Below are 26,198 nucleotides of genomic sequence, written 5' to 3'. Positions count from 1 at the left end.
ATGCATTTCACTGATTTGATCTCACTGATGTGGTGATAAAATCATTGGTCACTCAGACACACAGAGCTGGTAGCCATGTGTTGAATCACCTGCTGTTAATTCAGATAGAGGTATACAGATGGGACTCAGGGACCCAAATGTGTTAATCTGAGAAATCCCTCGGCAATATCCCGTGGATTACAATATTGCTGAAATATCCGGTATATTACTGCAAGTTAAATACTTCTAGAATTAATTATTAAAAGTGTATTTACCAAGGTTTAGCAACTATTTAATATGTGTTGCTTCCCAATGGGAGATTAGCCTATCTAAGGGCTGTGGAATCCTGGGGCCTTTAGAATTTATTTAACAAATGATAAGCACCTGATTAAAAATAAATTAAATGCTAGTTAAAAGTATTTAGGGAGCTCATTTAAAGTGTTTCATTAGTAAGGCGTTTCCCTATGCCATCTTTACTGTGTTAGAATTGCTAACTTTATGTACTGGGCAGGAAACAAGATGGCTGACAGAGAATTGTATGGATGGCCATATTTCTTATTACTTTTTTCTCCTAGAGTTTTTTTTTTAATTTTAACAACATTTATTTATATATTTACATGAAAGAATAACAGGAGAGAGAGAGAGAGAGAGAGAGAGAGAGAGAGAGAGAGTTCATCTGCTGGATTGCTCCTCAAATGGCCACAACAGCTGGGTCTTGGGCCAGACCGAAGCCAACAGCCAGGAACTGGATCCTGATCTCTTATGTGGGTATCAAGGGCCCGAGTACTTGGGGGCATCTTCTGTTTTCCCAGGTGCATTTGCAAGAAGCTGCGTAGGAAGTGGAGCCGTCAGGACTCAACTGAGCACTCCAATAGGGAATGCTAGCACGGCAAGTAGTAGCTGAACCCACTGAGCTACAGTGCTGGCCCCAAGAGTTTGATTTTTAAGGTGACTTTAATGGCACAGAAGTTTGGAAGACAGCATTTGATAACAGGCTATTTTATAGAGTTTGCTCATGCTGTTCCTGTTTTCATCGTAGAATACATAGGTACAGGTCCCTGATTATATTTCCCAAGTTTTTCCTGGAGCTAGAATTGTGAAAGGAGAGGACTCATCCCCTCTTGTATGATCATTCATAAAAAATGTAAAACAGGATTTATGACAAAGTGACTTGAATTATTCTTTGAGATGTATTGAGCGCTTATTATTTGCCAGCTATTATGTTGAATTCATTCACATACTCTTTTTTTAGGTCAATTTTCAAGGAATTGTCACACTTACAACTTTATATGCATGAAATTCACAATGCGGTCTGCCCAAGTCTGAATCAGAAAAGTGTGAGAGCTCAGAACAAACTGGTGTTTCCTTATCCAGAGCTTTGAGAAAAGACAGGATCCTTGTAAAGCAAACTCAGAGAAGCAGCGGGAATTTTATGTCCAACCATAGCTAAATACGTATTTAAAGGTGGAATTGCATGTTTTGTCTGAATAGTTAAATTGTGCTTCATGAGTTTAAGATCACCATCTTTGCTTCCAGCTTTTGTCAGTTGTGGATTCCTTGAGTGCGGTCTCGGGGTGTTTATGCAATTAAAAACATCCTGACTCTCCATTACCTTGACTACAAACTCGCTAAAAGTAATGGTGACTTCTGAATGTGGGGCTCATCCATGTGGAAGTTCAGCTGCTGTGGATTGGGAGGAAATGTTTGTTAAGAAAGAACTGAGGGGGCAGCACTGTGGCTCACTTGGTTAATCCTCCGCCTGCATTGCCTGCGTCCCCTATGGGCACCGGGTTCTAGTCCCGGTTGCTCCTCTTCTAGTCCAGCTGTCTGCTGTGGCCCGGGAAGGCAGTGGAGGATGGCCCAAGTGCTTGGGCTCCTGCACCCGCATGGGAGACCAGGAAGAAGCACCTGGCTCCTGGCTTCGGATCAGCATAGCTCTGGCTGTAGCGGCCATTTGGGGGGGTGAATCAACGGAAGGAAGACCTTTCTCTCTGTCTCTCTGTCTCACTGTCTAACTCTATCTGTCAAATAAAAAAAAAAAAAAGAAAAAAAGAACTGAGCAGCAGTGGGGAGTTGGGCTGTAGCACAGGGACCAGGCTCTGATGAAGAGAAATGCATCCTTGGGAAGGAGGCCCTGGCTGTACCGTGTTACTCATTGGCACAGGCACAGCAGAACGTCTCTGAGCTGAGAAACTAAGGCATCTTCAGATGTCTGGGAGGACCAAAAAACAGATAGAGATAATTATCCAGGTGTGCATCTGCTGAAGACAAGAGGCAGATAGGCCAGATTTATCCAGACAGGGCATTCCTTTACTGGCCAAATATACAGCAAAGAGGAAATGGAGATCTAAAATAGCAATCTGGACTTCTGGTAAGAGAAATCTCTCCAGATTCAGATCGCAGATAGATGAAGTGCCAGTAAACACAAGAAGCTGATCATCATAGAGAGAGTCTAAGAGCGACTTGTGTGGGTTGTGGCTGAGAGCTGAAAGTCCATAATCATAATTGAGTCTGTTTATCTTAAGCATCAGGGATAATCACCCTAAAAGACAAAAGGAGTTGCTTTCTTCATTTATCAAGCAGATCTTGGAACTAGGGGACACAACCACTTACGGTTCCTGCATGAGCCAACTCGGAGGGACGGTGTGGCATTTGCTCAAATCCTAAAGATAAATGTATATAAAGTCAGCCTTCCATGGTTAATATGGGCAGATTTACCACCATGGGGGAGTGAATAAAATCAAGTGAAAATAGAATGCATTCTGGCTGTGCTCATTGGCCATGGCCACTGGTCAGGCTGCAGCTGTGGTCTTTATGTTACCAGCAAAGGCTTTGAAACCCCTCCTGGATCATCTCCCACCCTCATTGCTCCCTGAGCAATGCCGATAACAACTAGCCAAGTGACGGATGATGCTTCTGAAATTACCTCTTTGGTCTCACACAGAGCCATCCTCGATCCATGGAGAACTGCCAACATGTCTGCAGAGATGGAGAGTTAGGGACTGAATGCTTCCCATTGTCTGTTGGGCTCGCATTATTCCACAGGAGACCTTCCAGGAGGATGGATGGCTGACGACATTTTATGCTGCCTCATAGCACTGGTAGATGCTGGGCACTTCTGCCTTGGGTTGGGATACCCAAGAAGTTGCCTTTTGTGCTACAGAAGTGTCTTGGTTTATGACATTTAAAGTCACTGGTGATGAGCCTTACATAAGTAATTAGCATATTTCCAGATCTAGAATTATGGGAAAACCACACATACTAAGTATATGTGAAAGGTATCTACCTCACGGTAGCGCTAGTTCTACATCTGATTTTTCTTTAAGAGTGAAAAACCTCTTCCTGCTTTATTAGTTCCAGATCAATTCAGTCCTAGTTTCTGAAGCTAAAAAGATTAGAACAATTTCTAAAGCAGAATTGTTTGTCTTTAAATACTGGGGAGTGCAGACCTGGCCTCAAAGCGCTTCGCTTTCTCTGAGGAACACTCACAGCTCTCGGTAACTCTCCACTTGACTGTTGTTCAGAAAGGGCAGATTAAAGGGCGCACTGAATGAACACTCATTACTGATGATAGCTAATGTTTATTGAGGGTTTTCTATGTGCTAGGTAAGATGTTAAGTTCTGGCATGCCTGGCTTCATTTCTTTCTCCCAAACATCTCTGAAAAGGAGACTATTATTTTCGCATATTTTTCAGACGAATAAAACTAATGTTTAGAGTGGTTAAGGCAGTTGCTTAAGGTTGATTAGTTAATAAGCGACAGAACTGGTTCTGATGTTAGACTTATTTGATTTTTTTAAAAGGCTTATTTATTTATTTGAAAGGCAGAGAGAGAGAGAGAGAGAGAGAGAGATTGATTGATTGATTTTGTATTCTCTGGTTCACTCCCAAATGGCCACCATGGCCAGGGCTGCGCCAGCCTGCAGCCAGGAGCCTGGAACTCCATCTGGGTCTCCCATGTGGATGACAGGACCCAAGTACTTAGGCCTCCTCTGCTGCTTTCCTGGATACATTAGCGGGAAGCTGTGTCAGAAGTGGAGCAGTAGCTTAACCCACTGTGCCACAATGCTGGAATCTAGATTTATTTGATTTTATGGCACAGTTTCTTCCCTTTGAGTGTTTAGGTTATGAGATCATCACAAGAGATTAATGCTATGGAGCATTGAAGACATCAGGACTTAAAAAAACGTATTACAAACTATTTAAACCATCCAAAAATATAAAGATTTGTGATGGCCATACACTATTGGCTTCCTCAACCTAAGATACAAACCTTTCCTACCAAGAAGAGGAAACCCTCTCCACGGCTTTGCTCTACCTCCCTTCTGTGCAATGTCGCTGTGATAGTGAATTTGGTTGTGCATTTATTTGTATTTTCTCTACATGAACAGTTATCCTTTAAAGAATGTATCTAATTGTTTTGCATTTTTAAAAGATTTATTTACTTGAGAGAGAGAGATATATCTTCCATCCACTGGTTCACTCTCCAAATGGCTGCAAGGGCTGGAGCTGGGCCCATCCAAAGCCAGGGGTCAGGAGCTTCTTCCAAGTCTCCCATGTGGGTGCAGTGCCCCAAGCAGCTGTGTCATATTCCACTGCCCTCCAGGTCATCAACAGAGAGCTGGATTGGAAGAGGAGCAGCTGGGACATGAACCAATGCCCATATGGGATGCTGGCACCACAGGCTGAAGCTTAACCTGCTATGTCACTGCTCTGGCCCCTTGCATTGGTTTAAATTAGTTCCCAATAGAAGGATTTCTGTGGAAACTGGGAAGAAGGAGCCTGGAGAGAAAGGAGACCACAGAGCTCATCTCCTATGGGAACGTGTTGTGCAGCGTCAAGCCTGCCTTGCAGATGTGGGCCCCCTTCTCCCGACCTTATGAAAGGTCTGAGCAATGACAGCAGGATGTTTTCAGGGAACACGGTTCTGACCCACAAGTGCACAAGACAGGTCCAGGAGCAGTTGCCTTTCCTGTAACTGAGGGCACAATCAAATTTGCCCTCTTGTCTGCACTGTGTGAGTCTCAGATTGGCTAATTTTGTTTAATTTTGAGCTTTCTGGCATTTGGAAAATGCACCCCAAGAAGTTAAAATCCTCATCCCTGCTCAGCGCTCTGTGGCAGCTGCCGGCCTGGTGGCTGCTGGTAGCTCCGTGAATTGTGTGGGCTGGGGAACAGAAGGGCTGAGGAAGGAATAGAGCGACTGGAATAGCATTTGCCAGCAGAATGTTTGTAGCCAAGCATATCCAGAGGACACTGTTGGGAATATTTTAAAATCACAGGTGCACTTACACTCCTTGTAATTTAAAGGCACATGGCACATGCAATTTGTTTCACAAAAGAGGCTGTGTGCCTGCCTTATCTCTAAGTCAAAGTTCTTGTGGGCCCTCCTTAGAGGTGAACTGTTGGCAAGGTGCTTCAACAGTTTTGGAAGGAGCCGGCATTGTGATGCAGTGGGTGAACCCACCTGTGATGTTGGCATCCTGTTTGGGCACGGATTTCAGTCCTGTTGCTCCATTTTTGATCCAGCTCCTTGCTAATGTTCCTGGGAAAGCAGTGGGGGATGGCCCAAGTCCTTGGACTCCTGCCACTCATATAGGAAACCCAAATGGAGTTCTAGGCTCCTGGATTCAGCCTGGCCCAGGCCTGGCTTTTGCAGCCTTTTGGAGAGTGAACCGGAGGATAGATGATTTTTTTTTAATTAAACTTTTATTTAATGAATATAAATTTCCAAAGTACAGCTTATGGGTTACAATGACTTCCCCCTCCCAAAACTTTCCTCCCACCCACAACCCTCCCCTTTCCCGCTCCCTCTCTCCTTCCAATCACATCAAGATTCATTTTCAATTCTCTTTATATACAGAAGATCAGTTTAGTATATATTAGGTAAAGATTTCAACAGTTTGCCCCCATATAGCAACACAAAGTGAAAAAAATACTGTTGGAGTACTAGTTATAGCATTAAATAAGAGTGTACAGCACATTAAAGACAGAGATCCTACATAATATATTTTTTAAAAAATTAATTAATTTTCGATGCCATTTCCAATTAAACACCAGGTTTTTTTTTCATTTCCAATTATCTTTATATACAGAAGATCGATTCAGTATATAATTAGTAAAGATCTCATCAGTTTGTACCCACGCAGAAACACAAAGTGTAAAAATACTGTTTCAGTACTAGTTATAGCATCACTGCACATTAGATAACACATTAAGGACAGATCCCACATGGGATGTAAGTACACAGTGAATTCTGTTGCTGACTTAACAATTTGACACTCCTGTTCATGGCGTCAGTAATCTCCCTAGGCTCTAGTCATGAGTTGCCAGGGCTATGGAAGCCTTTAGAGTTCGCTGACTTTGATCTTATTCCGATAGGGTCATAGTCAAAGTGGAAGTTCTCTTCTCCCTTCAGAGAAAGGTACCTCCTTCTTTGATGGCCCCGTTCTTTCCACTGGGATCTCACTCACAGAGATCTTTCATTTAGGTCTTCTTCTTTTTTTTTTTCTTTTCCATGGTATCTTGGCTTTCCATGCCTACAATACTCTCATGGGCTCTTCAGCCAGATCCGAATGCCTTAAGGGCTGATTCTGAGGCCAGAGTGTTGTTTAGGATGTCTGCCATTCTATGAGTCTGCTGTGTATCCCACTTCCCATGTTGGATCTTTCTCTCCCTTTTTGATTCTATCAGTTAGTATTAGCAGATACTTGTCTTGTTTGTGTGATCCCTTTGTTTCTTAGACCTATCCAAGCCATCTAATGTGAACTGAAATTGATCACTTAGACTAGTGAGATGGCATTGGTACATGCCACCTTGATGGGATTGTATTGGAATCCCCTGGCACCCTTCTAACTCCATCATTTGGGGCAAGTCTGTTTGTGCATGTCCCAAATTGTACATCTCCTCCCTCTCTTTTTCCACTCTTAAATTTAACAGGGATCACTTTTCAGTTAAAATTTAAACACCTAAGAATAATTGTGTGTTAATTACAGAGTTCAACCACTAGTAATAGAACAACAACAACAAATACTAAAAAGGATAAAGTATTACATTGTACATCTAGAGTCAGGACAAGAGCTGATCAGTTCATTGTTTCTTATAGTGTCCATTTCACTTCAACAGGTTTCCCCTTTGGTGTTCAGTTGTCGCCGATCAGGGAAAACAAATGATATTTGTCTCTTTGGGACTGGCTTAATTCACTCAGCATGATGTTTTCCAGATTCCTCCATCTTGTTGCAAATGACTGGGTTTCATTGTTCCTTACTGCTGTATAGTATTGGATAGATGATTTCTCTCAGCATTTCAGCCATGGAAATCCATGACACTGTGGCAAAAAAAATATTCTACATGAAGGATCTCTATGAGATCCCTACGGAAACAAGTGAACATCAAAGATCTAAAGGGAGGAGAGAACTTCCACTTTGCTTACAGCCTTGTCTAAATACTGATGGAGTTTGTGGATTCAAAAGGCTTCCATAGCCTAGGCAGCTCATGTCAAGAGCTTTGGGTAGTCACTGATGTCATACACAAGAGTGTTAATTGTCAAATTAACAACAGGAGTCACTGTGCACTAACTCCCCATGCAGGACCTCTGTCCTCAATGAGTTGTATTATGACAGTTAACTGTGATACTTGTTCCCAGTTTTATGTGTGTGTGCAAATTGTTGAACTCTTTACTTAGTATAGGGTTGGTCTTCTGTATGCAAATTGAAAATGAATCTTAATAGAGAATGGGACTGGGAAGGGGAGAGGGAGGAGGAGGAGGGGAGGTAGAGGAGGTGGGAGGGTTGGTATGGAGGGAAAAATCACTATATTCCTAAAGTTGCACTTATAAAATTTGTATTCCTTAAAAAATAAATTATTTTTTAAAAATTACATAAACATATGAATACAAATAATAATAATAAAAAAGATTCTCTCTCTCTTTCCCCCTGTCTCTGTAATTCTACCTTTCAAATAACTAAATAAATATATTTTTTAAAAACTCATGTAAAATAGTATAATAAGATACATTTACTTTGGTGTAATATTTTTGTTTGAAAGATTTTATTTATTTGAGAGGTAGAATTACAGACAGTGAGAGGAAGAGACAGAGAGAGAGGTCTTCCATCCTCTGGTTCTCTTCCCAATTGGCTGCAATGGTGCAGCTCCGAGCTGTGTGATTGCTTCACACAGGCGGACTCTGAGCCACTTTCAGAGCCAGAAGGGAAGACCTTCCCATGCTCTGCTTTCCATTTATTTACTAAAATCGGCCATGCCACCTGAGGAATATGCTTGAAGAAGTAGAAGAGAGTAAAAGGGAACTTCCTGATGAAAGTGGCTCAAAGTCCTGTAATTATGTATCACATCAGTAAACTTTTTGAGTGCTTATCCCAAAATATGCATATTTATTGATTTATAAATTATATATGCACTATTGCATGAATATGTTAATGCATAATCGAGCATATGCAAATATTTTAACTGGAGGTGACAAAACTGAAATAAAATATTTTATTTAGTGATGGTACAAAGCCTTTTGCTTTCACAAAATAATTATGACTGATTAGTTATAAATCAAAATGTTTTATCATCTTGATTTAATGCTTTATGAAATGACTTCTGATTCTAAATTTAGCTTATTTAAAAATTTTGTTCTAATGGCTGTTATAACTAAAAAGAAGACTTCACGAACATGTGTAGGTTTAACGGAAGAAAGGCATGCTGTCTGCTTTTGCTCATTTGTGAAACCCGGTTGTTAGGGTCCTCGGTCATACAGGCATTTGTGATTCTCCTTGACAAAAAAATGTCCATCTTCATTGATGTCAGTGTCTTTGTAGACCGATTAGCTGATATATGCACATTTCTAACAAAAGAACCCAAATCCCTCTGAGATGCAGGGTAATTTTCTCATTTTTAAAAAAATTTTGCACTTTCTATTTCTAATTTGAGACAGAGAGAAGAAGGGAGAGACAGAGAGAGAGAGAGGATGCTCCAATGTGCTGGTTTATTCCTAAATGCCTATAAGGGCCAGGTCTTAGCGGGGGCCACAGCCAGGAGCCAATACTGCATCTGGGTCTTCCACATGGCTGGCAGGGACCCAGCTACGTGAGCCATCACCACTGCCTCCCACGGTCTGGACTTAGGAGCTGGAACTGGGAATCAAACCCAGTTACTCTGATGTGTGATGTGGGCATCTAATTGCTAGGCTGAATGCCTGCTTGCCATCTAGAGGATTTAAAAATAGATAATAATAATTTATTTTCAAGTTGTGAAGAAGAGTAAGGATACAGGATTTTTTTTTTAAGTGACAGACATATTTTTCAGTAGTAAAATCTTATTGCAAGGGAAATGATTCTTAATTCTAAAATATTCTTTAACCCGAGTTTTAGTTGCTTTTTTAAATACAAAAATTTTAAACATCATTACATCATCCAGTTAAACCTTAAAGGCTGTACTGCATGTTTTCTTCCCCTGAAAATCATCAGATTTATATCCCTTGTCTTTTTTTTGCAAACTAAAGATGCAAGCTTCTATTGAAATGTCACAAGACTTTTCTGGTTTTTGCTCATGAAATCACCAGCTAACCTCTGTGTCGTGTGAAAGGCTGTCATGGACCCTCTCTATCTCGTTACTAAGAATTATCAATGTTTTAGTGTATTTTAAAGGTTTAGAAGTTGTCATGATTTTTGTTAATACTGAAGGGCTTTCAGGCTTTAGCTTCAACTTCTTTGCTTAGGCATAATACAAATGCAAAGTTCATTTGGCACAAACTTTTAAATCTTTGCATGCATTTTGTGAGGCTTAGTTTGGTTACAGTTTGGTAGCATACATAGATGTCCTTAAGGAAGCCTACAAACTACCCAGCATCACAACTGTCAGCAGTCTGATGACCCAAAAGTACCTCTGTGTACCCTTGTGTGGTATGGACTTTTTTCTTCTCTCAGATCCCTTCATGTAACTTATGTGACACGTGACTACTTGAAAGGCAGACTGAGGGAAGGTGCCTGAGTCCACCTACATTAAATATTAGTGAACCTTTTAATTTTTGTACATGAAAAATACATATGAGCAGAAGAACTAATATTTCCCTTCTTTACTCAAGTATATCACTTTATGCACCCTGGATTAGAAACTGACTTCAGAGCGTTGATCCCTGTTATAATGCAAATCTCCTTGGGTGATGGAAGTACTTGATGTAATTCTGTCACTCAGGATGAATGCATTCGATTTTTTTGAAAACAGATTTTGATAGGGTATGAACATGAATGAAGTCAATAGCTCCAGCCCTTGGTGGTAGTGGGTGATTACTGGAATTCAAGAGGAGAGAGAGAAGATAATGTACAATTCTGGGAAGTCAGGAGAGTGAAACACAAATGATGAGGTTTTGGAACAGGAAGTTCTTTCTTCCTGCTTTTGTGAGTTCAGAACCATAGTATAGAGCAACACAGCCACTGCAGCTGTCCTCTTGTTCCAGTTTTGGGTTTAGTTGTGACCTGCACCCTCCAGGATAGATGTTGGGTTGAGGCATGGCCAAGCTTCTATCTGGAGCCAGGACATGCCCCCTGGCCATGGCCAAGGTGGTTGGTAAAAGCACAGGTGGTTTGGACCCAAAGGATGGTTTCATTCGTGGATGGTTGGGTGCCATCTTTTTGGTTATGAATGTAGTTTGGTTTTTATTCTAAGGCCTAAAATCTAAGTGTTCAAATAGCACCTCTGTACTGTGTCTTTTTCCAAAGGCAGAGATTTTGAGGTAGGTATTTGGTTTAAATGTGTCACTGTCATATTCCTCACTAGGTGGAAAACATAGTGGCAAAACCAATATTTTCAATCTGTACATTCTTTCATGAAAGCTTCTCGGATTCGGTGTCTTTCTTCCTCTTACTCTGTTTTGAGTCTGGCACCGGAAGTAGGGGACTCTGTTTCATCAAGTGCATTATTTTAATTTCTGGACTGGTGGTACCCTCCCCTCATCTCTTCTCTCTGTTTTCTTCCCTCCCCCTTTAACTATTCCTTCTTGAAATTGAACCACCAGACACAGGAAGACACTATAAATATTCACATTTTTATGGTATTCACCATCACAAATGACCACCATCTAATACTGTAATCAGATCATGCCTCCTTTATATTTGACACTAAGAAGAACAAGACAAGCATTTTATAATAGGATATGGAGGAGTATATGTGTCTTTTGACATCTATCTGTTCTTCTCTGGGAAAAATATGTTCTCCCATGCTAAGTAAAAATTCGTCTATATTCTGTAAATCTTGAATGCTACATCAACTTATGTTACTGTCCATGAGATGAAAAAAACTACAATGTAGCACATGTAAGATAACACCCGTGACTCCATTTATACTAGGTCTGATGCTGACGGATGAACGCTTATTAAAGGAATGCATTCACCATGCTTGGAGACTGTGCTGTTCACAGTTTTCCATATCTCATTTTTCTGCTGACTTCACATTTGATGATGAAAGACGGGGAAACCTACCCACAAATTCCTTCAATCTTTTACAGTTTTTAGATTGAACTTATAGGTGCGTGTGAGTGGTGGAGAGAAACAATGCATTATCAAGTCATTGTCTTCTACAGAACAGCAATAAGCCCCCTCTGACTACAGTGACCCCCTATCAATTAAAAGGAGCCCATGATTCATAGAAATAGATTCTATACAATGTTATCAATTAGAGAATGGCTAGTTTCAGTAGAAATTCTGTACTATGGAATTTTAAACAAATAAATGTCAAGGCTGTTAAATATGTTGGCACTGTCCTTAAGGAGAACTCAGATGTTCATCAAATTCGACCATGGAGGCCTGATTCTGGAATCCAGGTGAACACAAAAAAGGTCTGGCAATGGGGAAAACCACTCCCAGGAAGAACATACGATGCATGTCATAGTAGAGTGTGGTAATGCTCACGGAACTCCAACTTGACCATTGTGTATGATAAGGCACTTCATAATGCACTCAAGGCAGATAAGGATCAGCCGCAAAAAGAGAAAGATGGACTCCTAAATCCACTGTGAGTGTGAAAATAGGATGAGATTTAATAGAACAGAAAGTGATCCCCTAAGGCATGATATGCTTGTTTCCTTGATGGTGATTTTGAATAAATACAAACAGGTTAAATTATTTGCAGTGCACTCTGCTTGACAAGGCAGATGATTGCATGCATGATATTTTTCCTAAGTTCTTCTCCTAAGGATTAAGTAATGTTAATTTGCAGGTTTTCTAGGAAGCAAACATTGTTGTAAATGATTTTCATGCATTATCTCACTATGTCCTCAGAACAACATTCTGAAGATTTGCCTTTACTCCTCCCATTTTACAGATGACGAACATGAGTTAGACAGGCATCAGCTGCCCAAGATGCAAGCAGAAGTAGATTCAGCCTCAGCATCCATATTTAATCATGGTGCCACACCGCTCTAATTAAATAAATAATGCCCTTCAAATACAAATCTGTAGTCTGATACTTTTCCTTGTATGAATTCCTGATGATGCAGGTATAAATACCCAGAAGAAGCTCCTGACTCCGGCTCCTGGCTTCGAATTGGCCCAGCTCCAGCAGTTGCAGGAGTGAACGAGCGGATGGAAGACCTTTCTCTTGGTCTCTCCCTCTCACTGTCTGTATCTCTACCTCTCAAATAAACAATACATAAAATTTCAAAAAAAGAAGACATTTATGCCTACGTTAAAATAGCTTTAAGTACAAGAAGGCTCCAATTATGTTACCTAGTGAAGTCTTTAGTTCAACTTTCTTTCATGATAGATAAGAATGTTTTACAATGAAAGTTTGAGTATTTTCTGTAGGTGGAGGTTTACATGCCACATGAAAAGAGCTTCCAGGTTGACAGCTTGCTATCAATAGACTTGGAGAATGTTGAGTCTATTGTAGAACTTTAGATTTCAAAAATCATTAAGCCTTGTTTTTGTTATTCCTTTGCTTTGCAAAAATTTTTTTTTACAGACAGTACAAAGGTAAACTTTAGCTTTGCTCCTGTCAGAATTATCTAATTTCTAATTAGGGGAGCCTGATTTAATGAGATTTTCCTAAGTAGTTTGGATAAGCCTTGGATGACTGACTTTAAGTAAGTGATGTGGTTTTTTGCAAAAAGAAACGAGTTAATCATTTGTTGCTTTCATAATTGATCAGTCCAGCATTTCTTGTGGAGCTGGGTAATTAGGTATTTGTTACAGACACTGTGGGACTGTGAGATGAGATGAGAGATGAGAAAAGACAGACCAAAAGGGAGTAAGGAAACAAGCTACTGTGCATGGCTCCTCCCTCTACAGTAGGCCGGAATAGGCAGAGGAACCCGGCTTCCACAGCTGGGGCCCAGCCCAGGCACCTTCATCACCAGCAGAGGATCCTGCTGACTATCTCTGCCAAATCCTGGAACTTGCTCACACCTCTGAGTGATCAGTTTGGCACAGCCAGTGTGAGTCCTAGCTGCTGGGTGTGTAATTCTCCATGGCTATGTATGGCTCTCTGTATATGCGCAAAACCACTGGAAGCCGCTGAAAGGGTGTAGACAGCTGTTTGACCAGGCATCAGTCATCCCATTGTTTCTTGATGATGAAAGGTGTTTCACCTGGATGTGTGAGATGATCAGAATTGGTTAAGTTCAATGAAAGGCCTTGAACGTTGTCATAAAACAAGCAAACAAAATGAAATAACAGAGTCAACTAAGAAGTAGGTGATTTAACGTTAATTATTTCAACCCATGTATCTGTGAGCTATCTCCCTGAATCTCAATAAAATATATTTCTAGAGAGTGAACATGGTCTGGGCTTCTCAACTCTACGTGTCCATGGAAGATGCCAGCTTCAAAAGGCACTATCTTCAGGGAGAGCTTAGAGACCAGACTTGAAGAGACAAAAGACAAATCCGCGCGAATGCCAACTCAGCCCTCACACTTGAAAACACGTGCTCCCTTAGCCCACGTCTCTTAATGAGTAACGAATCACCTCCCGTGTTTCTCCTGAACTTCAGCCTTTTTTTCCCCAAAGGACTATGCAGAAAAGTGCACTGATGTGGAACAAGCAGGTATGATGAGACAGTCTGTTCAACCCATGTTATTAAAGAAATTGGTTCACCTTTTTGATTCTGTGTCATTGTAGTTTCAGCCATTCATTTGTTCAATATGCAGTTTGGTATGTTCTGGGAAATAATGAATATTGATCATAAAATCAATCACTTATTAAGAAACAGACTAAGGGAAATTGTTTATCCAATCAATTGTAATTTTTGATTTGTTATTTATATTTTCCAATTTCTTCCACCCCTCCCTGAGGCTCTCCTCCTCTCGGGAACACCAAGGCAAAGGAATACAGACTCTGCCTGAAACTTCTGAAAGAGAACAAAACCCAATACAGTCATTAGAGATCCCGCAGCTGAAACCGCCCACAATAATGGAGAATGTGATTGAAAAGTGCAGACACATTGCCTCTTGCACCTGTGGCTATTGGGCTGGAACTTTATGTAGTGGTAGGATTTGCTTAAAAAGGTGCGTGATTACTGTTCATGATGTGTGAGCTGGCTGTGCCGTGTTTTAGAAGACAAAACAGTTGCACACAATTAAAATGTCTGCACAAGCTAACACAGATCTTGAGCAAGCCTGCAAAGAAAGGTTGATTACTTTGGATATGAATGATATTCAGTTTAATTAAAGATTTTTGGTGTGATAGAAACAAAATTCTTTGTTTAGCATTTTCCTAAGCTGTAACCATAAAAATGTGCTCAGTTGAGGCAGGTTTGGAATAACTGAGTGATGCAAATGTTGATGGATCTTCCAGGGGTAGAGGAAGTGAGAGAAGGCACATGTGTCCTGGGGAAAGGGACCACTGTCTTTTGGTGGAAAATATTGATGAGTCCTTTGATGGGCCCTCTGGGGAAGATGGAGCGAGTCTTCTTATGAAACAGCAGACCTGATCGCCATTCTAGATGTCCTTGTTAAAACAAGGAGTGAATCAGGTGCAGCCCAGATCACAGATGTTTCTAGTTTCATTTTTCGCTTATGTGGAAACCTAGGTCTTGAAACCAGTGTATAAACTTATCTCATTCCTGGTAGAAGTGATTCCAACTTTTTGCCCTTTTCCCACAGTGCAACTATAGTAGAGAAAATGTAACTGCATCCCCACGTGGCTAATTAACTTTCCGTGGGATTTGTGAGCACCAGGTGAATATATTGCTTACACTCATACTTCATCTGAAATGTGATTTTGAATATCTCTCTAGCAAGCTGCAGACACTGATGAAAATTGCCTCCCTCCCTCTTCTCCCTTTTCCCCTCTTATTTTCCCATACCCTTATGATCAGACATCTTCATTCACCATATGTGAGAGTGGGTCTAATTCCAACTGAAGTTCCAAGTTTAGATGTTTAGTCGATATCCTAATGGCTGCAAAATCTAGGAGTCCCTTATTAAGGAACTAAAAGAATTGTCAATTTTATTTTTCTAGTTGGACAACCTCCTTGCATTTATATTAAGACTTGATTAATCTTACATCTTTCATTACCTATTACCTTTGAATTTTTCCTCTATAAACTACTTTTCCATTTATTTAGTTCAAATGCCCCCTTCCTATAAACCATGTTCTTTTGGAACATGTTCTTTTGGAAGTGAGAACTGCTAATATTTAATGTGATTGTAATCTTAGAAGCATTGTATCATTGTTCAGTCTTCAAAGCCATTATGACCATCCTGTCAAAGTGATTCCTCTTATTTACTACTTTTTAAAAATTCTTTCTTGTTTGTTCTTCCTCTCACAAAGCCAACTATCACTTATCTTTTGTATCTTCAACAACCCAATCCTCTCTGGGTCTTGCCTTTTTGTCTTCAAACCATGGGTCTCCCTCTTAAAAATCTTGATTGCCAGCTCACCCTCACCTGCACCTGCTTTACAGAATAAGGACTTTTAAAAACTAGAGCCTAGGGAGATTACTGACGCCATGAACAGGAGTGTCAAATTGTTAAGTCAGCAACAGGAGTCACTGTGTACTTACATCCCATGTGGGATCTGTCCTTAATGTGTTGTCTAATGTGCAGTGATGCTATAACTAGTACTGAAACAGTATTTTTACACTTTGTGTTTCTGCGTGGGTACAAACTGATGAGATCTTTACTAATTATATACTGAATCGATCTTCTGTATATAAAGATAATTGGAAATGAAAAAAAAAAAACCTGGTGTTAAATTGGAAATGGCATAGAAAATTATTTTTTTAAAAAATATTATGTAGGATCTCTGTCTTTAATGTGCTGTACACTCTTATTTAATGCTATAACTAGTACTCCAACAGTATTTTTTTCACTTCGTGTTGCTATATGGGGGCAAACTGTTGAAATCATTACCTAATATATACTAAACTGATCTTCTGTATATAAAGAGAATTGAAAATGAATCTTGATGTGAATGGAAGGGGAGAGGGAGCGGGAAAGAGGAGGGTTGCGGGCTGGAGGGAAGTTATGGGAGGGAGGAAGCCATTGTAACCCATAAGCAGTACTTTGGAAATTTATATTCATTAAATAAAAGTTTAATAAATGAAAAAAAATTTAAAAAATGTATTTTAGTCCAAAAATATTAAGTGTATATGTTTATGGTATACAATGTGATGTTTTGATACATGTTTACACTAAGAATAATTAAATTACACTAATTAATGCATTGTCTTATACACATCCAAATATTTTGCAGTGAAAATATTAAAAGTCACTCTTTTTTCAATTTTGAAATATATGAGTGTTCTTAAAAAAGTTCATGGAAATCGCCTTTTGTAGAAAAAAGTATGCATGGATTTCACATTTTTTTAATCAAGATAAGCTAATTTTTTATTCCATTTTCATGAATTTCCTGAAGTACTCTCATCCAACGCATTAATTGTGACCATCAGTCTGTGTGATAGATCACTAAATCTTATTCCTCCATTCTAACTGAAGCTTTACGTCCTTTGATCAACATTTCCCTATTCCCCATTCCGCCTCATCCCCCAGCCTCTGGTAACCATCACTCTACTTCTCTACTTCTGAGAGTTCAACCTTTAGAGACTCCCCATCTAAGTGAGATCATGTGGTATTTGTCTTTCTGTGTCTGGCTTTTTTCACTTAGCAGGTTCATCCATGTTGTCACAAGTTACAGCATTTCCCCCCTGTTAGTGGCCAAATAGTATTACATTGTGTCTATGGGGGTATTTCAAAATGTTTGTGTGAAATGTATATTATGAATATGTGAATTTCAAAATTGCTTGCACCAAAATAAAGTTATCTATGAGTTCCATTTTTCATGAGCCCTGGAAGTCCCTCTCATGGGGAACATTTTCCTTCCCATTCATCTTACTGGATACCTGGATTGCTGTGGATAACGCTACAAGAAACGTGGGGGTGCAGATATCTCTTTAGCCTATTAATTTTAATTCCTTTGCCTATTTGTACCCAGAAGAGGGATTCCTGCATTATATAGTAGTTCTATTTTTAGTTTTTGGAGCAATCTCCATAATGTTTAGGATAGGGTCTTATATCTTGAATTTCCATCTATATAAACTCCAAGAAATGATAATAGACACTTGTAGCTAACTCCTTAGGATACTTCTGTCTTAGTTCTGAAAAGTGGATCTCAAATGCACTGCTTTCACTTCATCATCAGTCTTTAAACATCTACACTTTGGTTCATGACCTTTCTTGTGCTTTTTTACTTAAAGATTTTTATTTATTTATTTGAGAAGTAGAGTTACAGACAGTGAGAGGGAGCAAGAGAGAGAAAGATCTTCCATCTGCTGGTTCACTCCCCAAATGGCTGCAACAGCCAGAGCTGAGCCAATCCAAAGCAGGAGCCAGGAGCTTCTTCCGGGTCTCCCACATGGTGCAGGGGCCCAAGCACTTGAGCCATTTTCTACTGCTTTCCCAGGCCATAGCAGAGAGCTAGATCAGAAGAGGAGCAGCTGGGACTAGAACCAGCACCCATATGGGATGCCGCACCACAGGCAGAGGATTAACTTACTGCACCACAGCACCAGCCCCTTAATACCTTTTAAGTGTATGGATTATATGACTCAAATATACCTCAAGTGCATCATTTGGCCTTACCACCCTCATTTACTCATTCACTGAACATTTATTTAATATCTATTATAATTCAGATACTACCTTGGGTTCTTGAAATGTCTGCACAAGGATTGAACTTTCAACGATTGCGTATTAAAGAAAGTATACAGAAAATAGGTAATTAACATAAGAAAGGAGAACCATAGTATCTAACTAAAATTACTATTAATTTTCAGATTTATAGGTCTGGGGTTTAGGTAAGGTGAGTGAGTTTCTGAAGGCTCAACATTTAAGATGACACTCATCCTCAGGGTTGGCATTTGCTTTGTCTTGTCTCTTTAAATTGTGGGTCCTTGCTGTTTTGCTTGGGCATTGGAGAAAGGTAGGTCAGGCCTTGCAAAAGTCCTGATGCAGGAGAGTACCTGATTGGTGGAGTCAAGGATGGAGAAGTCTTGCTTCCACTTGTAGTTTTCGGTCATTGTATGGGGGTCAGCTTTAAAAGACATGAGAGTGAAGGGTTTTTGAGCAGAGAGCTGATGTGGTTCACCTGCTACTTTAAAAACCTCTCTGAGTGCTATGTTGGATTTCAGGCACTGGGGGGACAGGGTGGCAGCAGGCATGATGGCAGCAATCTTAGGCAAGATTTTTTTTGAAAGACTTGGAGTAGACGGTAGGCATGAAAAGGGTGAAAAGTGGCCAGACTCTAAGCAGATTTAGAGAGTTGAGCCAACCTGATTTGCTGATGGATTGGGTGTGGGATGTAGGAGAAAGAGAAGAGTAAAAGATGGCTCCTAGGTTTGTGAGCTCGACTGCTTAGCAGGGTGAAGCGGCCCTGCTCTGGATTCCAGCAGAGCATCTTTGCTCATTTCTTGCTCTGAGTTCTGGCTTTGCTGTCATCTTCATATGTTCCTTTGTTTGCTTCTGCCTCACTACTACACGTTTTACCTATGCCACTTTCTCCAGCATCCTCTTTGATCTAGCTCCCTCATTCCCCCTCAATCCTTCAGCTCCATCCTGAGTGCACCCCAGATTCATGTTGCCAGTTCTAACCTCTTTCATGCACTCTGGTGCTGTGTTCTTAGCTCTTTATTTTCAGTGAAGCCACAATCATCCTGCCAGCCACCCAGGCTTGAAAATCCTTGTCCTGAGGACACGGGTACCTTTCCAATGAAATAAAGACAATTTCCTTCACCATGATTCCTTGAGAGCAGCACCTAATCAAAGAATGTTCTCAGGAAGTGAGCCCCTCCGGGGGATGCAGGATCTGACTCTTGAGGGACAAGCATTTGGTGTAGCTGTTCAAATACAGCTTGGAATACCCATGTCCCATATTGGAGCTCCTGGGTTCAAGTCCTGAATCTGCTCCTGATCCAGCTTCCTGCTAATGGGCACTGCAGAAGGCAGCAGATGATGACGCGAGTACCTGGATCCCTGCCACTCCTGTGAGAGGCCCTCATTGATGCTGGCCTGAGTTAGTTTTGGCTTGGCCCATCCCAGAATGTTGCAAGCATTTAGAGAGTGAACCAATGAATGGATGATCTCCGTCCATCCCTTTCTCTCTTTCTTTGAAATAAGCAAGATAAATGCATGAAAAAAAGATATGATGGATGAGCTTGTTTCTGTTGGGGTTCATGTAGGAGCCTAACCCTTTGCTTCTCTACATGTGACCTTAGGAGGCTCAGCTATGGAAAATTCGGAGTAGTTGTCAGCATGGGGACTGTGATTTGCATAATAAAAGATGAATACATTTTAAATTCACAGGGAAAAAAAGCTGGAAGTGCGGAATGGACACTAATGAAGCTAGAAGGAAAGAGAAAAGGAAGAGGTAAAAAAGCAAAATAAAAGTTGAAATAAATCTTGGGGTAGATATGGGTGAGAAAAGACTGGAAGAAATATCTGATGGGGATTTTGAAGTTCCTGACTACATTACTGTGCAAATGGGAAGGAAAAACAATCCCCATTTCTGTTTCTTCATAAAAAGGTGAGCGAAGACTCAATGTACATGAATGGTTTCTGTGATATTGCGTTCTCACAGACTTTCAGCAGAGCTGAGCCTACAGCGCAGGAGAAGGGAGTTCAAAAGTGGGATGTGGCTTGGGAGTGTTATGACTGAACTTAAGGACCAGCTGACACAGGTCTAACATGCTCTCATTCTCCCCAGTTCGTAAAAGATTTATTTATTTATTGGAAAGGCAGAGTTATGGAGAGAGAGGAAGAGGGAGAGGGAGGGCCCAAGGAGAGGGAAGGAGGGAGGGAGAAGGGAGGGGGAGAGAGAGAGAGAGAGAAGAGGGAGAGAGAGAGAGTCTTCCATCTGCTGGTTCACTCCCTAGTTGTACACTGTGACTGCCTCAGCAATACACTGGAATCACATGAGTGTGTACTTCCCACATTTCTTTTCTCCCATCAGGAAACATGTAATGATCTTCCACCTGGTCTCTCTGTCTCTTACCTTTTTCTGGACCAATTCAAATGTCAGAAAACTTGATTAAAATCCCTTAAGACAGAATTCTGGTCATGCTACAGAGAGAAAGGATGAGGTTCAATCAGCAGAGGCAACACACTGCTGACTCCACTGTGAACACCAGTGTGTCGGCCAGAGCCAAACAACACATTTCCCCCTTTAATTTGAAAGCCTTTATGTGTATTGCAGTCGCCATGGTCCTCACACTCCCTTTTGTCTGGCACTCTGCCTGCTTCACTCAGTTACATTAGTTATATGTCTCTGTGGCAACTGCATACACACCCGGAGAAGTCGCAACCACGGGCATTAAAGTAAGATAGACATGAACTTGAATCCAACCCAGCTACTTGTTCAGTGATCGTGTGCAAGCTTTCTGAGTTCCTTCAGCCTCAGTTTTCTTCTGGGTACAATGGGAATAAAAGCATCTATTTCATTGTCTCGATGTTGTGATGATTATATAAAAGTATTTTAATACAGGGCAAAATTTTAAACAGGATAGCAATTAATGTTATGTTATTACAATTTTGTAATTATGACATTACAATTTCTCATTATCTTCTAAGTAAAGAAACCAAAGCTTATTTTAGCAACCAGACCCTCATGCGCTGACCCTGATGTGTCTTTTCTGGTCTTGTCTGACTTGGCACTCTGCACCCACAATGCACTGCTACCTTCAAGCAGGCGCCCCAAATGTCTGTTTCTCTGGTCTTGCTCTTGCTTTGCCCACCCATTCCTGTTCCCTGTTCACCAATCTCCACCCGTCACAAACCTCCCCTTTCCAGACCCAGTTAAAATACTTCTTCATGGCGTCTCTCTTCCCCCCCACTGGGCAACGTCTCCTCTGCACCTTGCTGATTCTCCATGGGTGGCTTCGTGCAGCACAGATCACAGCTGCCGGTCCCCGTGGGAACTCAGTTTCTCGTCCCTTGGATTGTCAGCTCTGTGAAGCATGGAGCATGTCGGCTTCATCCTTGCAGCATCTGTGTTGCCTGCCAGTCTACATTTATCTCTCACATCCCCCAAAGAGTACCTGCATGACTAATCGGGGGCTGGAGGCGGGGGCTCTATCCATATACCTGCAACTAAGAAGAAATGCATTACATGAAGGAGCACACAGGTGATTAAATGTGTTAGTGAGCCAATGGTAAGCCAGTGACATTTGAGTTGTTCTCACTGTATACTACATTTTAGCCATGGACTTAGGTCAGCCACCTAAAAATTGAAGGAATCCTATTTCGTAGGAACCCACAAAAGGGGTTCTTTGGAATTTTAGTTTCTTTTAACCCATTTGACCTCTGATCATCTCAGTTTACTCTGACCTTTGCTCCCAGCTGCTGTTCTCCACTTACCTCTCTTGTGCGAACCCAAAGAATAAAACTTTTCTGTGTTCTTGTGACCCTTGCCCTTTTTTATCTCTGTCCCAATTCTTTTGGCTTCTGCTTTTCTACCTGGTTCTCACCATGTATCAGTACTGGTCAGTTTCTTCCATTCCCTGCTGTTAGAAGGCAACTGTATTTTGTGAGTCCTTTAAAAGAAATTTTCAATAAATTACTTATTTGAGAGGCAGAGAGAGAGAGAGAGAGAGACGGACAGACAGAGAGAGCTCACATTCCCTGGCCTATTCCTCAAATGTTTATAATAGTACCATGCTGGCCTGGTAGGCTGTAGCCAGGAGCTAGGACACAGGTTTCCCCTATAGTTGGCAAAGAACCCACTTGGGCTTTGAGCATCTTTAGAGTTTGATATCTGTGAGTCCTAGAACCAACATCCCATGAAGGAGACAGAATTACCTTGACTCCTTTCCTTGTGCTCATCACTTCAAGTTTCAAACATACTGCCTTTCTCCTGCTCATCCATTTACACTTTAGTATCCTAATAGATAGATACTCCTGCACTGTGGATGTGGGTTATACCTTCCAGGATCCAAAGCAATAAATATACCCAGTTGCTTTGTTTGTTGCACCGATGGGCAGATGCAAGAAGATGTAAGGAGACAGATACTGATTCTAGCTGGGCTCACCGAGACCTGAAACATCAAATAGGGCAATCTTCTGGAGGCTGGTGGCAGCCTTAGCCATGTGCTATCTGTGACAATTTCCATTTGTCCTTGCTTCTGTCCCCATTTTCCTTTTCTGTAGCATTTACTGACGACCTTTCTCTCTGCTCTCATTCTCATCCAAATCATGAATTCTGTTTGTTAGTAGCTTCTGTCACTTCACAGCTTCTTCTACTCTTCAACTCTGGTTTCCTGCCTATGTGTCTTTCAGAAGGTGGCCATGGCATACTGCTCTCTATAGATCTCTCTACAGGTCCCCTCTGAATTCTCCACTGTGAAGATCTGATTGATTAGTGTAGTTTTCAATATATATAATGACACTGTTGGTTACAGTTCTTGCAATCACTGCACGCATTTCCCTGATAGCCATTCCACAGGTAGCTGACTTGGGATGCTAATTCCTGTTAGAAACATTGAGAACACACATTTCAAGAAGAGAGAACTCCAGGTGCAGAGTAGTCCAGGTATGAGTAATTGGATCCAGACTCTTTATTCAGAAGATGATTGTGCATCTAATAGGTTTTCTGGGCAGGCAATTAATTATTTACCAATTTTTGTTTAAGTTATAAGATATTCTCATTTATGTCTTTCTAGACTGTGTCTGTACAAGCCAAGATAAATTGAAGACTTTAGTTATCCTACGAAGTTGCTCTCTGTCGGCAGTAACATCTGATGATGTAGGGAGTGTCAAAGAACGATGGTGCTGGACCTCAGCATCATCTGGCCCAGCAGTTCTCAGCTCATTTATCTCAGTCAATTTACAATCTGAAGCATTGTTGGTGACCCTGGGAGGGATTTGGGGCAGCAGTTGAGATGCACCTTGGGGTGCCTGCATGCCATATCAGAGAACTAGGCTCAAGTCCTGGCTCTACTTCTGATTCCCACTTCTTGCTAATGCAGACCCTGGGAAGCAAAAGATGCTGGCTCAAGTCCTTGGGACCCTTCCACTCATGGAGGAGACCTCGATTGCATTCCTGACCCCTAACTTTTCCTAGTCCAGTCCTGGCTGTTGCAGGTATTTCAGGAGTAGATGGGAGATCTGTGTCTCTCTAAATAATTACTGAGGACCCTACAGAGCTTTAGCTTCCATGAGTTATATATATTAACATTTACTATGTTAATACTAAAAGATGGATATAAAATTTTGTCAATTCATTTAAAAGTAACATAAATGAATTATAAACAAAATAACCAATTTTTATGAAAAATAACCACACGCGTGTTAGTGTGAAGAGTGGCATTATCTTGTCTTTCTGGCAAATCTTTCTACAATCTGCTTTACTGCCAGACAGCTGGAACCTCATAACTGTTTCTGTATTTAAGCCATTAGGATACTGTACATTATGTGGCCTCAATAAACTCCATGACACACTTGTGAGCCAATGAGGATGAAAAAAGCAATATAGCATCTGAATATTGTTATGAAAAGAATTTTGACTTCAGAGACACCCTGAAAAGATTTCAGAGACCTCTGATCTGATGTCCCTGGGGCACATGTCACAAATCATGTATGAGTATTATTTGATAGAAGAGAAAACAACAGCTCAGAGAAGTCAAATGACTTCCTTGGGCACTCAGTAAGTCATAGCAGAACTGGGGTTAGAACTCAGGCATCCTGTGATGATGATGATGATGATGGGATTCAAAGAGCCAGTTGCCTTCATTGTGACCCAAGGAACTGACCAAATGCCAGTCTCCACCTGTGTCTTGCTGTGAACTCTTGCCTTCAGATGAGATTGCCCGGTTCTTGGAGATGAAGAGGTTGGTGGTATATACAGCTATCAGCAAGGACACAAGGATACGAACCCATGATCCTGGAGCTCTCCTCCTCCCACTAGTTGTTGTGTGCTGTACTTTCAGTCTACAGCCTTCCATACTAAAGACTTGCTGTAGAAAAATAAACCAGCAAATCAGAATTCAAGAGGACATGATTGGCTCATAGCGGTCTCCTCTCAGCATTTCCCAGGGTTAGCTCACAGGGGCAGTTCCAGAAGCACCAGTCTCCATTATTGCTTTTAATTTCCCCATGGCCCCAGACTAACATTGTCCTTTCTCTTTGTTATGCTTGTGGCAGAGAGTCATTCCCTCATGGTTAGACTTAATTGGAATCCAAGCCAAAGGGGCATGGGACAGGCTGCCATGTTGTGGCACTTTCCTGAGCAAATTCCCTGGGGAATATCGATGTTTACTTGATGTAATGATGTAATACCAGGCTTAGTGCACAGTACCTGTTATTAAAGGAGGAATGCAAGTTAAAAACTTTTTACGGCATAATTTTAATGACACAAAAACGTGTATTTTTGAAATTTTCCTTGACTATGAATGCATTTACATGCATACTATGTGTATGTAGAGAATACACAGTATACTTATGTGTGTGTACATATACATATATATTCTCATCCTGAAGTTAAGCGGCGTCTATGTAATTATAGCAGTGAGTACCCTCTCAGAGCAGGTGCTTGTGCTTGTAGAGAAACATCTGGAAATTATTGAGATCGTTGAGTATTAAACTTGGAGCTCAAACTGGAGCTCTCTTTTCACTGACAGCCTCTATGTATGCATTGTAGTACATAAAAACCTTCTGATTATTTGAATAAGTGATTAATTTCTGGAAGTTTTCAAGAGTGAAAGAAAGAAAATACTTTTTGCCTATCAAATGAGTCCCCCCCCCCCTTTGGAATGAAGAATTTCTCCATCATGTACTGCTATCCTTTGTGCCTCGCGAGTTGAAACGTAAGTGCCTAGGTGCATTTTCACTGCACAGTATTAAGGCCGTGCGGAACTGATCGTGTTCATCCCTGTGCGCCACGGTGGGGCTACGCCCTCTTCCAAAGCGAGTTGAAGAAAATAGTCCTGTTATTTCGTTTTCTATTTTCTCCGATTGTGTGGAGCATCCTAATCCTCTCCAGATGAGTGGAATTGCAGCCTTTTTTGCTTGACAGCCAAAGACAAACACCAAGCTGTCCAGAAGATCGAGTGCCATTTTATTCCTCTGTCGAAATTCCTGATGATAGGGGGAAAACCTCAGGGAATCCTCCCGAGAAGACCTTCGTAATGTTAGGACTGACATTTCTAGGAGAGCCAGTTTACTATCCACCTTTCCCCAGATCCTGCACTAGTAATCAACTTTCCTTCCCTGAGTAATTATATCAGAATGAGGTTTTGCCCGTTACCCACCAACCAACCTCAGAATGTTTTTCTGATTTATGCGATTTGGTTCTCCCAAAGTTTGCACAGGAGCTGAAGAAGGCCCGTCTGTGCCTCTCGACATCTGAAGCTCTGGGCCGCCTACCCCTCAGGTAAATGCTGCCATGAATCTTGGGCACGTAACGCTCCTGATTGTTATTTGCCTGTTTTAAGCTTTATACCAACGAGGCTGTGTTCTGTGTATTCTTCGGTGAATTTTTCTCTGAAACTTTATGCTTTTTTATTTTTTTAAAGTAAATACACTTTATCTCAATTCAAATGATCAAGTAATGGGTGGGGTTTCATATGCTCTTGAGATTCATCCACTACTTGAATTCTTTACTTTTTTCAAAACATATGAGAATCGTAACTATCGGTGGTCATTTCTCTGTTGTGTGTTTCAGAAGATCTCATCAAGTAGCCAGTCACTTGGTCACTTACTCTGTCATGTTGAACATGCTGTAGTTTGTTTCATTTTACA

Source organism: Lepus europaeus, chromosome 5 (assembly GCF_033115175.1).
Source record: "Lepus europaeus isolate LE1 chromosome 5, mLepTim1.pri, whole genome shotgun sequence".
In the NCBI taxonomy this organism is placed as follows: domain Eukaryota; kingdom Metazoa; phylum Chordata; class Mammalia; order Lagomorpha; family Leporidae; genus Lepus; species Lepus europaeus.
The sequence above is the reverse complement of the archived record's forward strand: the minus strand, read 5'-3'. Positions refer to the sequence as shown.